This window comes from Anser anser (genome assembly GCF_964211835.1).
Source record: "Anser anser genome assembly, chromosome: 4".
Taxonomy (NCBI): Eukaryota; Metazoa; Chordata; class Aves; order Anseriformes; family Anatidae; genus Anser; species Anser anser.
In genome coordinates this window covers 24,933,066-24,949,951 of record NC_139724.1, presented here as the reverse complement: position 1 = coordinate 24,949,951, position 16,886 = coordinate 24,933,066, and the positions used below count along the sequence as shown (strand labels likewise).

Here is a 16,886-nt window from a genome sequence, read left to right as displayed (position 1 = left end):
ACATAGAATGTAGATGTATTTGCTGAAGTCTAAAATATAAAGTTATATTCATTATGTTTCTATCGAATTACAGGGAACACATAAAGACTTTTTGGAACGTATTTATACTAATTTTATTAACTACATGTATTGTATGTGTTTGAAAATCAACCATGAACAAGGACACATATTTATAGGTTATACACATGCGCAGAGTGATAGCCCCCAATGGTTAGATTTCTCCCTTTCTAGGTTTCTACATCTGTTGCTATCAGTTCCATTTTACATAATGCTGGAAGAGCTTTTTCCACAGGGTGGAGTGCTTTGGAATTTACTTTGTTACACTAAATGCTGAATTTGATCTTCAGTACCAAATTTATGACAAATGTAGCAGACAGAGCTGTTCACCTGCAGTGAAAGGAGGGCAGAATGCAAAGGAACTGCTAAAGGCATGGGGGAGCAGGAATGAGTTAAATGATTTAAATAGATGTTACGAGGGAGACGAATCAATATCAGGAAAAATAAGACCCAGGGGAATCTTTGCCTAAAAACGTAACCAATGTTTTGAAGAAGCAACTCAAAGGAAGCATAATTTTGTAACCATAGCATGCTATTTGTTTTATTGGATTTGTGGATCACCCCACAGGGAATGAGACTGTTTGGTCAAACGGTTGTGTGTGTGTTTGCAACAGGCTAATTACAAGCCCTTAGCAATTTTGCCATTTATTATTCTGTTCTTGATGTAATACTGTGGTTAAAAAAAAAAAAAAAAGGCCAGATTAATTCCACCACTTGCATATAAAATGCAGAAAGCAGAAAAAATGGTTATTTTCTGAAACAGGAGTGCTACTCTCTTCAGTACAGTACTGAACTTGTTGCCACCATGGGAGAGTGAAAACATATTAGCTTTTTTATTTTTCAGTTTCTAATACGAGCTTTTCTTGTGTAACGTATGGTCTCCTGGCTTGAAGGACAATTTTGCTTTTTGTTATACTGATACAAACGTGGTACAATATGGGGATCTGATGGATACAGGTTTTTTGTTATAGATGTCTTCTCTCTTAAGCTTACTTTCTCCTTCCTACTAATGTACATGGCAAGCTAGTAAACTAGTATATTACAGAATACATCAGCTGTTTTAATTCTTACTGGTGAGATTTTGTAAAGTTGCTATATTAGTCTCTGAAATGCATGCAACTTGTCATGCATTTTATTGTTGCTTTGATTAGTAGAATTAAACAGGGTGCCCTGTGGTGTATTAGGACTATGTGGTAATAGCATCTTTCCGTTTTAAATTTGTTAACCAGCCAAAAGCACTGTGGCTGCACCTTAGGTAACCTAATTACTTTGGGTGAATTAATAGAATTTTCTCATTTTTCCTTTGCATACCTGGAAATTTCAGACTGGACAAAAAACCTATTCAGCTAATGATTTCAATATGTCTTTGATGAAGTTTCTCAAGTACAGAAACTCAAATATTTAAATTTAAGTAAACCTCTCAAATCAGTAGGTCATTTTGCATGTAGGTTACCACTTTCACTGCAAAATCAGAGAAGACCCCTCTCACTGACATCTGAGAAATGTAAATATTGCATGTATTAAATCTGAAGGATCTCCCTGTCTTTTCTCCTGCTTAATAGTTGAAATTCCATGATTACCAAGATTATTTATGGTGCAGCCTCATCTGTAGTCGTGTTGAAAAAAAAAAAAAAGAATAAGTTATTGAATATTAAGAGAATAATGATATAGGACTGGACTGGATAGCCAGTTCTTTGAGGGGAGACAGAAAAGTTTAATTTCTTTAAACTGCCAATGTAAAGACAAACAGAGGACTCACTTGCCATCCATAAATATATTGAAGAGTAAATACTAGAGGGGGAAATCTATTTGAATATAAGGGCAAGAACATCATTTACAATAAATACATTTAGAATGGACTGAAATGGCTCACACTTTATCTTATGCTAATAAACATTGGTGATCTTTTCACTGACATTATTTATTATTGCAAATACCCTTCGCTATTTTTCTTAGGTCTTTCCGTTATTACAGGTCTGAACTGCAACAAAGCTACTAGCAATCTATGGTTGTATGGCAGTTCAATTAGTGAGTGAAAAAAAACTGCAACTGACTCCATGCTCCACCACTAACTGTAACCCATTAATCTGTCAGAGATTTACTATAGCAGCTAAAGAGAAATTAACCGTGATTTAAGTTGATCGCTGAGTACTTAACTTTAATTGACATGTCAAATCTGTGTCAGAGTAACAAGATCTGACTAATGCCAAACATCTCTGAGAACATGCTTTTCTGTACTGAATAGCTGCAGGGCATTCATTACAAGAAGCAATGTAGATATGCTGTTGATTATGATAAAGGGTTTGTCTGACTCACTGAATCTTCTTGATGATTGGTCCTGGAACAATTCCATGGTGGAAGCTCTCTTTCCAGAATTGAATTTGGGATTGGATAAAACAAAGGATGATGTTACTGCTTTTACCGCAGAGAACCCTTCTACCACAGAGAACATTTCTGGAAGTAACTGGGGTACTTCCTCACTTTCTTAATAAGAAGCAGCTTGGTGAAGTTTCCAGCACTGTAGGATTTCTCCTTCAGAACGAAATGTCTTCATCAATGGGCCTTAGAAGGAAGCCTTCCTCTTGCAGTTTTTCTTTCTAAGCCTGTGACTCTTCTGATTTTGCTATATAAGGAGAAATATGCAGTTCCTCACACAAAGAGATGCAGAGCTTTCCTGTCTAGTCCTCCCGCAAGCTAGGTGGCTAAGCAATTTGTTGGCAATTTGAGCCCTTGCAGGCTGAGGATGAGCAGTAAGGCCTATCTGTTCTTGGATAAAAACTCTAATCCTATGGTTGTTTGAAAATGGTGGGTGCTCTTACCCCCTCCATTAAATAGGACAGGCCAGATGGTTTGGGGATTTGGGTGAGGGCTAACTTGCCTCTGATCTCAGGAAGCTTTAGGAAATTATTTGAGCTGTTCAGAGAAGATTGTTGATGGATTTTGAATGAAGAGCTATCTCTATCTCCATCCATGGGTGTATAAAAGCAGATTTTATGCTGTTCTTTAAAATTTTTAATTTTAAAAGAAGTGTTTTACTGGGTTTTCTTATTTTCTTACACCCAAAACTAAGTGGTAGTTGTCCTGTGAATAGTTTTCTTAAACTTTTGTTAATTTTGTCTAATTTCTTTGCAAAGTTTGGCTCCAGTAACTGCCCAGCAACACTCTTATTAAGTCAACAGAACTAAAACTCATTTGCTAAAGAACTAGATGAAACTAGGACTTTGAAATTACTACCTACGGTATCAGAGCTCTCAGATTCCCCTTCAAAATTAAAGTTCAGACTTCAGTGAATACGTATGTACACTACTAGTGCACCAAATGCTCTTTCTAGGTTTGTCACCTGCTTTCACCGTCTTGGATTCTGAAATGATAAGTGTTCAGCTAATGCATGGGACAGATGAATCTAGCTTGCTTGCTTTTCTGCTGGTTTGAATATCTCATTCATCATCATGGCTCATGGTTTGGAGTATAAGAACTGTTCTGTCAGTACTTTAGTTCAGTCTTTTCCTTACTGAAAGTATGGGTCATTTACAGCATGCTTATTAATAGAGCTTTCAACCTTTGTCATTCAACCCACAGCTTAAAAAGAAGAATATAGGCAGTAGTTTCTGTAAGGGATCCTTGATTATTAGCATTTAACTTCCTTCTCTTTACTATAAAACATTCAAGATCTGTTGAATTCAACAGTGTTCCACAAAATCTACTTATTTTCCATAGGTTTTAGGATGGAAACATTACAAAATAGACAGGTTTATTTAATTTTTTTGTTTGTTTGTTTGCTTGTTTTTTGGTTTATTATCAGTAGCAATGGGCAGATTTAAGTTTATGTTCTCATAAATAATTGTCATATCAAAAGTCAAAACATTTAGGTTGTTTACTTTTTAAAAAAATTTAACACAGTACTAAACTGCTGTATAATAATCTTGGTCACAGCTCCTATTGTGTCTTCATTTCTTAATGGAAGTTGCATGTTCCCAACTCCTAACGCATTATACTAAAATCACATTTTGCAACTTTTTGGTGTAACTGGGGTTTTAAGCTTCAGCTCAGAGGCTTTTAAAATGTTTACACTTTCAAGCAGCTGTATAACGGGTTAGATGAAAAAGGACATGACAATTACATGAACAAACATCATGGTCTAAAACTGTCTTTGCTGATCTTTGCCGTGTTCTCGGTTTTAAATATATATATATACACATATATTATATACATATATATACATATATTTTTTTTTCTTCTGCAGACAAATGATGTGTCCCTGACGATGTTTTTGCTCCAACACCAGAAGGTATTTTTTTGCCATGTTAAAAGTTGAGTTTTTCTGAGATGATTCATTTGCCGATGACTTTTTGGTGCTACATATTCTGTGTTGTTATTAATTTATATTATACATTAGCACTTAGAACATGACTGGTTTCAATGACTGAATGAATAACAGTAGAAATCTTCACTGAAAATATTTACAATCATCCTGGTTTTAATCTCCCCGGGGAAATAAAAAGGACCAAAGAAGAATTTGGGAATTCTGTACTAAATTTCTCCTCAGTCTTCCAACTGTTGGGTGCTAAATATGGCATTGTCTAGAGTAAGGTAAAAGGGGCAAAATAAATGGTAAAGATGAACTAGCTTAAGTCCAGAAGCTTAACTACAGATACATATCTCTAACTTTAAACAAAATTTGTTAGATATGTGTCATCTTTACATGTATTGATAGGCATGATGTGCACCAAGAACTCTGTCAAGAAAATCATGTTGTTTTAGAGGTTCTACACTGATGTCATAGCAACACATAAATGTTAATGTGGAGTTGAACTAGTTGTACTTGTACTGGGGAGAAAGGGAACAATCTCTCTACACAAAGACATCTAATAGCACTTGAAAACCCCTAAGATATTCCCCCTTTTATCTGATGGTTCAGAAAGATGCATGTCTTCTGTAATCCTATGGTATGTCCACCAGTCCTATGGACTTACAGGGATTATGAAGGCCATTTCAAAAATAACAAAATGCACTTAGGCCACTAAATAGAACGTGAAAAGACACAAACTGCATTCAGTATCCATTTACTAATCTGCTCCTTTCATGAAGAAATTACCTTTGCGAAAAAGTGTATGTGGGTCTAGATGAGTAGCAAGGGAGAAGGATAAGATATTGAAAGAGTAGACACACTGCTGATGAGACATGTCAAGTTCACAGGCTTCCACTAGATCCACAGAAGGGGAAGGAAGTGGAGGAGAACCACTGATGAGCCAATCCTAATCATATATTCATAGATCTCAAATACCCTCAAATATGAACAGTCATACCAGAACAGTCACAGACAAAAATCTGAAACATTTTGCTTCTATTTTGCTAACCTAAATTTATGTGTTCAGTTTCATGAAGCTGCAGAGTAGCCAACTTCATAACATTGTACACAAAAATAAAGAAAAATATTGTAAAATAAAGAACTAATAAAGACTGCCTAGAAATTTGAAATTTTTGGTATTCTATCCCCTCAATCCTACTAAGAGTCAAGTAACTAAATCCTCATTCAATTTAAATCTCTAAAAGAAGATAGAGCAACTGAAAAGGAGATTGTGAGAGATCCCACATATTGTAGCATGCAATGTTTATAATTGAAAGCAGTCTAGAAATCTTCTTCTTTAACTAATCCTGTTATGCCAATAAATTAGCTTTCACGTTTCAATAAGATGACTTTTGAAAATCTATTAACTCAAAAAAAAATCTGCTCAATAGAAGATCAGACAATGTAAATGCTTGTTTTCTTAAGCAAGGGAATAAACTGAGATTTGCTAGAAGAAGAGATTTGCTTTTGAGAGTTACTGTTCGTCATTAAAAAAGGTAAAGAAATAATGGTGAATACACACTTTTTCCAAGTGATGTGTATTCAGTACATTTGTTTTTAATTCACCTTCAATATCTTCTTGATTGTGATAAAGTATTTGATCAATATCTGTTCACACTGGCTCACAGTCTCTGACAGGAATTGCCCTGAGGAGGCAGTCAGCTATTTTTTTTTTTTTTTTTGTCGCTGCTTGCCAATTGGGAACTTTCTAAGCTGTGGAGAAGGCTACAGCTGTGGAGAGCTGAATCCTGTTAGCTTCCATGTGTTGAAAGCATTGGATGAAGGAGTTGAAAAAGGTAAATCCTCTGCAAGCTGGAGCAGTAGAAGCAAAGGAGCAGAGAAGACTGTGAGGTAGGATTAGCTGCAGTCTAGAGAGATGGAGTAAGATGGGAATCCCTAGATTCCTATCTAGAGACACCCATCTTGTGAATCCAGATGGAAGGTGGCCCTTCCTGTGTAAAATAGTTAACTAGCTGAAGGGACAAAGGAAACTGTTTTGGGAATGAGAGAAGATACAACCCCCAAATTCTGTGCTGTATGAGGTGAACGGGACTGCTAGGACTACATGATAAGTGAGACAGATTCTGAAGTCATAAGGATTATTTTGCACCATTGAGTAAACCAAACTGTCTCAGGGAGGCTGAGTTTTAGTACTGCATAAATTGGCAATAGAATTTAGGAGGATTAAAAAAAATAAGATCTAGCACCATAGTTGTAATGCCAATAATGACACAGGGAGGGGCACGTCAGTAAAATACGCGTATCAGCCCAAATCTTGCTGTGATCATATTGGCACTTAGAGAAAAATGGTCTGGATCACATTTTTATAGCACCTCTTGTTCTGCCAACTGTTAATGACAACGACATGTGATAGCACACTGTGTATTCTATTTGGAAAAGAAGAAAAGTCATAAAGACTGTAGAAAACATTCCTACAAGTTTGTTGAATATATTGTATTACTTTACTGTTGAATTGTAAAGTATTATAAAATGGTTTGAACTTTTTGGGATATTATTTAGGCTATGTTTTTGCACTGTGGGTATGATATATATAAAAAAATCTGAGTGCACAGCTTTTTCATGCTGAGTGATTACTTTGGCTATTGTAATTAAAAATTCACACCCAGAGTGCATGAAGTACCAAGTATTCAAAATAAAATGAGTATGTGAGAGTGGAACTGAATTTTTAAATGATGCCAGAATAACTCAAACTTATTCATGGAAAAGAATTTCAAAGATAATGCTTCGTGTAAAGTGTTTACACTGGAGAGCTTTTCCAGCACACACATACTACTTAAGAATAGAAATTAGGAAAATATGGCAATCCAAAAATCCCTTATTTTCTTAATTCAAGTTAATTTTAAAGTAATTTTGAAGTTAATATAGCTTTTGTTTCTGTAAACAAAGTGTTAGTAAATTGCAGGCTCATGCAAAAAATGAGGGAGAAGCTTGTGTTAGGATAGTAATACAAAGGACTTAACTTATGGACTTAACTTATGGACTTAATTCCTATTAGAGTTAATGGGAGGCAAAGTCAAAATCCCCATATATCATGATAAGATTAATTTCCATTACCAAAATACACATTGTGAGGCATCAAGGCATTTATAGTCAAGAAGCTTTAAAAATGTTTTATTTTGGCCTGGTCTCTCACTACCTTTTTTTTTTTTTTTTTTAACATAGTCTTTACATTGGTACGTGTCCTTACAAATCAAACAAATGTTGTGAGTGTTACACAAACGTAACCTTGGTGGAATGAATTGTCTTGTACTATTGCAACAAAATAAAAAACTTTATAAACAGCCTACCTCATACAGCGTGAGTGGAGCTATGTAGGGATGCCTTAATCTTATTTTCACAGGTCCTGAGATTTTCCACAGCAGTGACTGAAATTAGGTATCTTCACAGCTTTGTCTGGATAATGTAATTACTAGATGCAGGATATGGACTTTTAGCAGCAGTTAGCCTAACAGCTACTATTCAAACTGATTGAAATGACAATTATAGAAATATAAAAGTAATGGAGAAAATATTGGAGGGGATGGAGTAATGCTTTCACAGTGCAGTAGTGCTGCTAAAGTCATAGTTTTCCCTTAAGTGAAAAGAGCAATCAGAGAAAAGAGAATCAAAGGAAGCAAGCATAGGTTAAGAGGTAACAGGAGGTGTGAACTTTTCTTCAGCATTTCTAGAACAAGATCAGATGGGTACAGGTAAACATGGGATCTAAAAAAAATAGGCTAAAGGATAAGTAAGGTCTCCCTTGACATGAGGAGCTAGAGATTCTGGAGGAACCTCTCATGAGGGTTGGCATGTGAAAAAAACTTTTGGGTTTTAGACAGCATTTGAACAGATGAATGGGATTATAAAGCTAAATTGTCTGCAGCAGCAAGGGCCTGCACTGATGATCCAAGTGGTCCTTTCCAGTCCTTTTTTCCTACTAACTGCAGTATGTGTCTATAGGGAAATAGAAAATTTGATCTTTCTGCATTATACAAAGTGTTCTGTAAAATTGAACATTTGTTCAAATGGATCAGAGAGAATGAGCAATGTATTTCTGTGGTATGTATGGAAGAGCTGATTATAATACCTATCTTGGTAAATATTTATCTATTTTAGGTAAAACAGATCAATTACAGGAGAGATGTGGAGAGCTGGAACATGATTTTCCTGTGCTTGGAGTACTAAGGCCACTGCAGGCTTAGATTCACTCTCTTCTACAAGTGAAGTAAAAATAGGTGAAGCTAGTTTTCCTTATTGTAAACAAGGAGTTAAGAAAACATGGCTCAGTATACAAGTGTAAGGCTATCACTGCTGCCAATTCCCTACACCTGTGAAACAAACTCTGGCTGACTCATTCTAACACATTTACAGATCTGGGGCATGAAGTTGGTATAGATGGCTGTACACCTGATTTGAATTTCTTCAAGGACTAAGAATTCAAAGCAGCAGATACTGTGTGCATCTGGTGGTAGCTGGTGAGAGATGTGAATTTTGTGGATGCTGAGCTTGAATGAGTGGATACAGATGCTCGGTTTTCAGCACTAGCTAGAGGTAGTGGAGTATGTTCGAGGTTTTGTGTGACAACTAGGACTATAAAATAGTAGTTGCTTTTCGTGAAGAATCTTGGGGATTTTATTCAGTGTTCAACATTCTGCTGGTGCTGTTGTTAGTTAATGAAAATATTTGTTGATTTATGTATCGGCAAAGAGTGCCAATGTTCAAGTATCATGTTTTAGTCTTCTGTCAACCTGAATGACAAAAACCTGCTACAATTTAGGAAAACAAATATTGTCAGTGCTTACTTTTTAAAAATCTTTATGATGCAGTTCTCTTCAAATAATTCCACTTACATGTGTGGAATTACATCTTCAGGCACCATAAAAATAGGATCAGCTTTGAAATGAGAAAACCTGTTGTAAGTCTCCACCTGCAGCTTCAGTACATGAGCTCAGAGTGCCTGTCTTCTACATATATCAGAGTCTGCAGAAACACAGTTCTTGCATGTTGGGAAACATGAAATATTACCTCTTCTCTGTTGGCATTAATACAGTTCTGTCTGGAATCCTTGACATTACCACACAGGTCTGAAATTGGTTATAAGTCACTCTTGTGGATGGGTATTAAGATTCAGATGATCTGTTTATATCAGTAGGGAAAGGTAAAAAAAAAAAAACAAACAAACAAAAAACAGCAGTATTTATTTCTGACTCATATTTATTCTCTGTATTGCATTAAGATCCCATTGAATTTCAATTCCAAGTTCCTCGAAACATTACGGAACTTGGCTTTGTCTCAGCCACCAATCCTTGGGATAAATACGAAACCTACTCCAATTCATCTTCTTCCAGAATAATCTAGAAACAAATTGCATGTGGGTCACAACCATAAAAATGAATCAGGCTTAATCAAATCAAAACAACTGAAATGGCAATCTTAGTATTTAATTGTGGAAACCTTCTGGTATATTATGCTTCTGAATTCTGTTTCTAAGGTATCTGTTTTCGCAAAAGTACTATGCCTTTATTCTCCTTGTGCCCATTACATGGCTGCTGTCAGTGCAAATACTTGTTTGAACGTATGCTTCGTTGTAGATACTTTTTGTGATATTTTCACAGCTATGGCTTATTCATGCACAGAATATAATTGTTTTCAGTTCTTGCATAATTTGTAAATTTCCATTAGTACTGAAGATGCACACTAGCAACTGAATTGGGTCCTCTATGGCAGTACTTTCATCTAAAGCTGTCAAAAATGTACATGGTATTTTCAATCTACTTTTCATCATTACAGTATCATCTATTCTAGACTGTAACTTCACAGTCACTATGGAGATGCTAAGTTCATGAAATTACTTCCTTTCATAAGGAAATTTCACTTCCTCATAAACCGCTGAAAGATTATTGAGAAAGGGCAGGTGTTTTGAGACCTGAAAACAAGGCCTTGCTGTTTTCCACTATTTTCTAAGACAAATGAACTCTGCTATTAGGTACAATTGCAATTTATCTCCAGAGCATTCAGCAGAATGTGGCCTCAGGATGCTATATGAAATAAACCCGTCACTTGGACTTGAGTTGGTTTGCTGCTGTTGAATGGTGACAAACAACTTAACTGACAGTTGATCTCTATAAAGGCAAGATTATATGTTCATTTTTTACTGACATGTCTCTTCATGGTTTAAATTTCTGTTTTCCTGTACATCCATGTTGAATAGACTGGTTTTCAAAAAATGTGAAATATGTGGAAATCATCTCTGTAACTAAACCTGTTTTTCAAATAACATGTTTGCACTCTACTAGCCAAGGAATGAACACTACTTCTCCCTAATAACTCCCTGAAGATTTGCTTTTGAAAACAGTTTAAAAGCCATTGGCTTGAGGGGTTAGGGAAAGAAGCCTGCCACCAGCTTCTGCAAAGGCCATAAATTCTAGCAAAAGCAAAGATTCTGTCCCTTTCTAGAAATCAATTTAATCAACCATTTTTGCTAGTCCAAACATATACCAAACCAAACAATCAAAGATATTTTCTTCAGGGAAAAGACCATTTGCTGCTCGAATTCCTGGAATTTAGTTCTGGAATAATCCAACACAAATTCTATCTATTATTTTTATACTGAATCATTTATAAATCTTCAAAGGAAGCAAAAAATAAAAATTGAAAATTCCTTTATTTTTTCAGTCAAAGGAGCTGAAAAGGCTAGAGTTATTTCTGAGGAAAAAAAAAAAACAAACAAAAAAAACACTACTGATGCCAGGAGTAGAGGAGTTTATACAGGAGTATAGTTATTTCATAACACAGCAAGAAAACATTAGGAAAAGGTATGGAATAGAACAATCATTCTCATAACCTTCCCAGAGGTCAGGCAATAAAACACAGTACAACTATTTCTCCTCATTTCCAAAAGTTTGTGTAAGGATGATTTTCAGTATTTGTAGGGAACCAGATTTTTCCAGATTTGGAAATTCACCTAGTGGTACCTGATAACCTGTGTGTGCAGTATCATCTGTACTGGCCCTTTCTGTGTAGCCGTATCCAACCCATCCTACTGCTGCACCGTCTAAGTCAGTTTATATCAGTAAATCAGATACTGGCTCCTCACATTTGTATGCACAGCTCCAACTGGTCTTGTTGTTAATAAACTAGTCCTGTACCACTGCATACTGTTTTTCCATTTTCAATCACCGTGCACCCTTGATACCCTAATCTAATTGATAAGCCTCAACCCAACCTTTTGCCCTACGCTGCGAGTTAGGAAGCACATCCAGGGTTGCAAAATATGCCTTTTTTGTTGCTGTTGTTGTTGGGTTTTGTTTGTTTGTTTTATTTTGTTTTGTTCCTGGAACTTCAAATGTTTTGTAGCCAAGAAGCCTGTAGGATAAGTAGCAAATTCCACCCCCCTTTCAGGCACACTACTATAGTTGCCTTTTATAGAATTTCCATTGATTATGGAAAATATTTGCTGCATCCAGGGACAGCAGATATGATGCCGTCTGGTTAGAATGCAGGTTCAGCAAGGGGATTTGCATGCATTAGTCTGGTCATGTAACAAACTGGACAGCTGCAGACCTGGCAGAACTTGAAAGATGTCATGTTCTCCTGACTCCATGACCTAGGCTCAGAATCCTAGAAGGAAGTTCATGATAAAAGGAAGGATGCTAAATAACTCACCTTCAGTCCATACAAGAACAATCTCTTGATTTGATAGAATCAAGACAACAATCATTGCCTTGATAGAAGGGAGTTAACCATCAAATATGGTGAAAAATAAGTTTTTTTGTTGTTGTTGTAATTTCAAAACTGTGAGGTAGTTTTTATTACATATTCACTCAACTGCAATAAAAATTGTGCGAAGTAGATTCTTCTGCCAATCACTTCAGTATTAACACATTACTATATCCATTACACAGAAACTTTCAATGTATTTTCACCAAAGGAAGGCATATATTTCATCATATTTGAGATAATAAACTAAGTGATTTATTTTAGAAAAAGTATTTGGTAAAACATCATCATTAAGCTTTGCAATGTATCCAAGTGAACATGTTTCAAGTACTCTGTTTAAAGATGACCTAGAACAGGTACAACAGAATATAAAGAGAAATGTTCACTTGATGAAAGATGAAGAAATTCAAGAGCTGTGACTCATGAAAGGAGAGTGATCATAATGGCTTAAAAATGGGTTAATTTTAGTTGAAGGCATGCTTTATTTGTAGGTGTAAGATAATCTCATTATTACTGGGAGAAGAGAAAGATATGTCACCTGCTTCTTGACAACATTCAGGATAACACGTCTTTTCAGGCTGAGTCAAGAATACCCATCAGCAGAAATGTGGCAGGAACAGATAACAGACATATGCTTTTTAACATACTAATTGTCTGCACTGATATCATTTACCATTAGGTGTGTCAGTGTGTCCCTTTCAATTCAATTTTAGAACATGCCCCATACTAAGCGTGTTAACACATACTTAGTAAATATTGCTGTACTTCTGCATTAAGATCAACATGTTGCTGATTTTAAATCTTAGAAAATCTTAAGGAATTTGGTCAGTCATATCTACTAGAATCAAAGCAGGCTTTTTTATGTGCTACTATCTGTCCCAAAGCCTAAGTAAGTGTTCTGTAGTCATTGCTTCATGTATTCAGTATTTTGTCTCTGAATATTTGCAGCTTAAAATGTTGCCATTGAAATTATTCTCATCCTATAAGACTGAACAATATCTTCTATTTTCCATTGGTAACTGCCAGCACTATATATTAACACTGCTTTTACCAATTAGGAAATCTCTTTCCATTAGACTATACAGTGCAAAGTGAAATGGAGCACAGCTCGAGCTACAAAGAGAAACTCTGTAAGGCACTTTTGAGGGTGTTGTGATAAAAGCTGAAATTTAAATTCCAGTGTACTAATAAGAGAATTATATGGTTTCTTGTAGGATTTGGTTTCCATATTGCCAATATACATCTAATTTTACATGAACAAACTAACTGATAGGTTTCTCAGATTTTTAAAGTTGTATGCTTAGATATTTCATCATTCATCTTAAATTAAAAACTTCAGCTACTAATTTAGTGCTATCATGTAAAAAAATGTCATCTTATTCTAGGCTTCCACATGTTGTTAATATTCTGCTATTCTTTAAGATTTCTAAATCTGTAGGTGAAAAAAACCAATAGTACCAACAAGTGAAAAACGGACTGGACCTATTCATTTATATGTGCAAAAGAGTAAAAATTCATTTGGCTAGAGAATGAGTGTGAAATTCTCCCTTTATGAATATAATTCAGACAGACATATACATATACATACTATCATTTGGCTCAATAACATAGAAAAATTGGCAAGGCTGGACCCTTGTACGTAGCACTGGTGAGATCACACCTCAAATACTGTGTTCAGTTTTGGGCTGCTCACTATAATGATGTTGAGTTGTTGAGCATGTGCTCAACAGAAAAACAATGAAGCTGGTGAAGGGACTAGAATACAAGTGTTATGAGGAGTGGCTGAGGGTACTGGGGTTGTTTAGTCTGGAGAAGAGGAGGCTGAGGGGAGACCTCATTGCTCTCTACAGCTTTGTGAAGGAAGGTTGCAGGAGCAATAGGGAGAGAAGAAATGGCCTCAAGTTATGCCAGAGGAGGCTTAGATTGGACATTAGGAAGTATTTCTTCACTGAGAGAGTGGTCAAGCATTGGAACAGGCTGCCCATGGAAGCTGCAGAGACACCATTCCTGGAGGTATTTAAGAAATGTGGATGGGGCATTGTCCTGGTTCCAGTTAGGACAGAGTTAAGTAGCTCATAGTAGCTGGTAGGGTGCTATGTTTTGGATTAGGATGAGAAGAGCGCTGATAACATGCTGATGTTTTAATTGTTGCAGAGCAGTGTTTACACCAGGCCAAGGACTTTTCGGCTTCTTGCTCTGTCCTGCCAGCGAGCAGGCTGGGGGTGCAGCAGGAGCTGGGAGGGGACAGACCCAGGACAGCTGACCCAAACTGGCCAAAGGGGTATTCCATACCATCTGACGTCATGCTAAACAATATATAGGGGTGGCTGGCCGGGGTGGGGGGCCGGCTGCTCGGGAATAGGCTGGGCATCGGTCAGCGGGTGGTGAGCAATTGCATTGTGCATCACTTGTTTTCTTACACATTATTATTGTTAATACTATTACCATTATCACTATTATTATTATTATTGTTATTATTATTTTCCTGTCTTAATAAACTGTCTTTATCTCAACTCACAGGCTTCACTTTCCCGTTTCTCTCCCCCATCCCAGAGAGGGAGGGGGGAGGGTGAGCGAACGGCTGTGTGGTGTTTAGCTGCCAGCCGGGTTAAACCACAACAGTCTTTTTGGCGCCCAACGTGGGGCCCGAAGGGTTGAGATATCGACAAATCTGACCAGAGTGTGTTAAACTAAAATTGGTATAAGTATTGGACCTGCTTAATAGTTGCTAGTCACGATGTTGATTGCCTTAATCTCCAGTCTGCTGTACCTGTATTCCAAATTGAGTTTTATGGTGCGTTACTTTCTGTATGTGCTCCCTGTTGCACTGTTTATCCTTTCCGGGCCCTGGTTTAAGATTGTTATGGTACTGTGCGGTGTAGCAATGGCTTATGAAATGATGAGATATCTGGTCATGACTTTAACCTGGTATTTGTACTCAGCACTGACATCGACTCTATACTTTGGAACCCATATCTCGGAAACTATTAGCAATTACACCTATTGCCTGTTTTCGTTAGGGAGCCAATCTGTGAAGGGGACAGGGGAAGACATGTTTCCCTACCTGTTCACTCTCCCTTTCTCCTTCACCACCACCCTCTTATCCCCCGAGTTAGTTACGGTGGTTCTCCGAGATGTTGAATATCCTTGGGATACTCAGACCAGCCTGCTCTTGTTGTTATGTCTCCTGAATGCGCTTCAGATTTTGTGGAGGGTTAAACAACTACTTAGGAATCTCATCCGGAGATCTGTCTTGAGGCGGGATAGTTGCGAGTGGCAGGGAGTGTGGGAGGATATGGGCAGGTTTCTAGAGCAGTGGTCACCTCCAGTGTTTTGGACATTCACCCCTGAACAACTGCAAAATCCTAAAAAGCTGGCAGAATGCTTGAAAAAAAGGTGTCATGACTCTGGCAGTTCCAAAGTGACACAAATCACTGTAGCGTGCTGGGGTCTGGCTTGTGCCTATCGAGCTGCAATTGATGCTACTAGCAACCTAGCTCCAGCTCCTGTAGCCGCTCCAGCTCCAGCAGCCACTCCAGCTGCAGCTCCTGCAGCCGCTCCAGCTCCAGCTCCTGCAGCCGCTCCAGCTCCAGCTCCTGCAGCCGCTCCAGCCCCTGCAGCCACTCCAGCTCCAGCTCCTGCAGCCGCTCCAGCTCCAGCTCCTGCAGCCGTTCCGGCTCCTGCAGCCGCTCCAGCTCGTGCAGCTGCTCCCACTCCTGTGGCTGGGTCAGAGAAACGAGCTGTAGCAGTGCAAGTTGACCCCGCAGAGGGTATTCCAACCCCTGTGACAGACCCTGCGTCTGGGTCAGAGAAACGAGCTGTAGCAGTGCAAGTTGACCCCGCAGAGGGTATTCCAACCCCTGTGACAGACCCTGCGTCTGGGTCAGAGAAACGAGCTGTAGCAGTGCAAGTTGACCCCGCAGAGGGTATTCCAACCCCTGTGGCAGACCCTGTGGCTGGGTCAGAGAAACGAGCTGTAGCAGTGCAAGTTGCCCCTGTAGACAAGGTGAAAAAATGGTATAGAGGCTCAGGTCGTTTAAAACGCAGACAGTCTTCTGCTAAGTCTGGGCGTAGTGAAGACGAGGCTGGGCCATCAAAGGTGCAGGAGACTGAAGATGAGGATGAGGATGGCGAAAAATCAACAGTAACTACCCGGACTCCATACCAGCCATCAAAGGTGCAGGAGACTGAAGATGAGGATGAGGATGTCGGAAAATCAACAGTAACTACCCGGACTCTACACCGGCCATCAAAGGTGCAGAAGACTGAAGATGAGGATGAGGATGTCGAAAAATCAACAGTAATTACCCGGACTCTATACCAGCGTGAGCTACGAGATGTGCGAAAAGATTTTGGTCGCTGTATAGGCGAGCAGCTTGTCACCTGGCTGCTCCGGTGCTGGGACACGGGAGCCAATTATGTGGAATTGGAGGGCAAGGAAGCCAGGCGGCTGGGATCCCTTGCTAGGGACGCATGCATTGACAAAGCAATTGGAGATGGAGCACAATCTCGCAGCCTCTGGAGGCGTCTCCTGTCAGCTGTGAAGGAAAGGTATCTCTTCAAGGAAGAACTTGTATGTTTACCAAGCAAATGGACCACCATGGAGAAGGGAATTCAGTACCTGAGGGAATTGGCCGTACGGGAAGTAATTTATAAGGACCTAGACGACGCACAAACATCCGCAGATCCAGATGCAGTCCGGTGTACACTACCCATGTGGCGGAAGTTTGTACAGAGTGCCCCATCATCATATGCCAGCTCA

At 38.3% G+C, this 16,886-nt stretch overlaps 1 protein-coding gene and 1 long non-coding RNA gene across 5 annotated transcripts in view; one reads left to right on the top strand and one right to left on the bottom strand.

Moving 5' to 3' along the window:
* The window catches only part of LOC310899218, a 61,896-nt gene extending 46,341 nt beyond the window's left edge, over positions 1 to 15,555 (top strand). For both annotated transcript variants that reach the window (XR_014584082.1, XR_014584083.1), the window contains one exon: positions 4,301 to 15,555. This is a non-coding gene — a long non-coding RNA (uncharacterized lncRNA). The remainder of the gene's footprint in view (positions 1 to 4,300) is intronic.
* The window catches only part of GLRA3 (glycine receptor alpha 3), a 99,543-nt gene that overhangs the window by 46,301 nt on the left and 36,356 nt on the right, over positions 1 to 16,886 (bottom strand). The window lies entirely within an intron of this gene.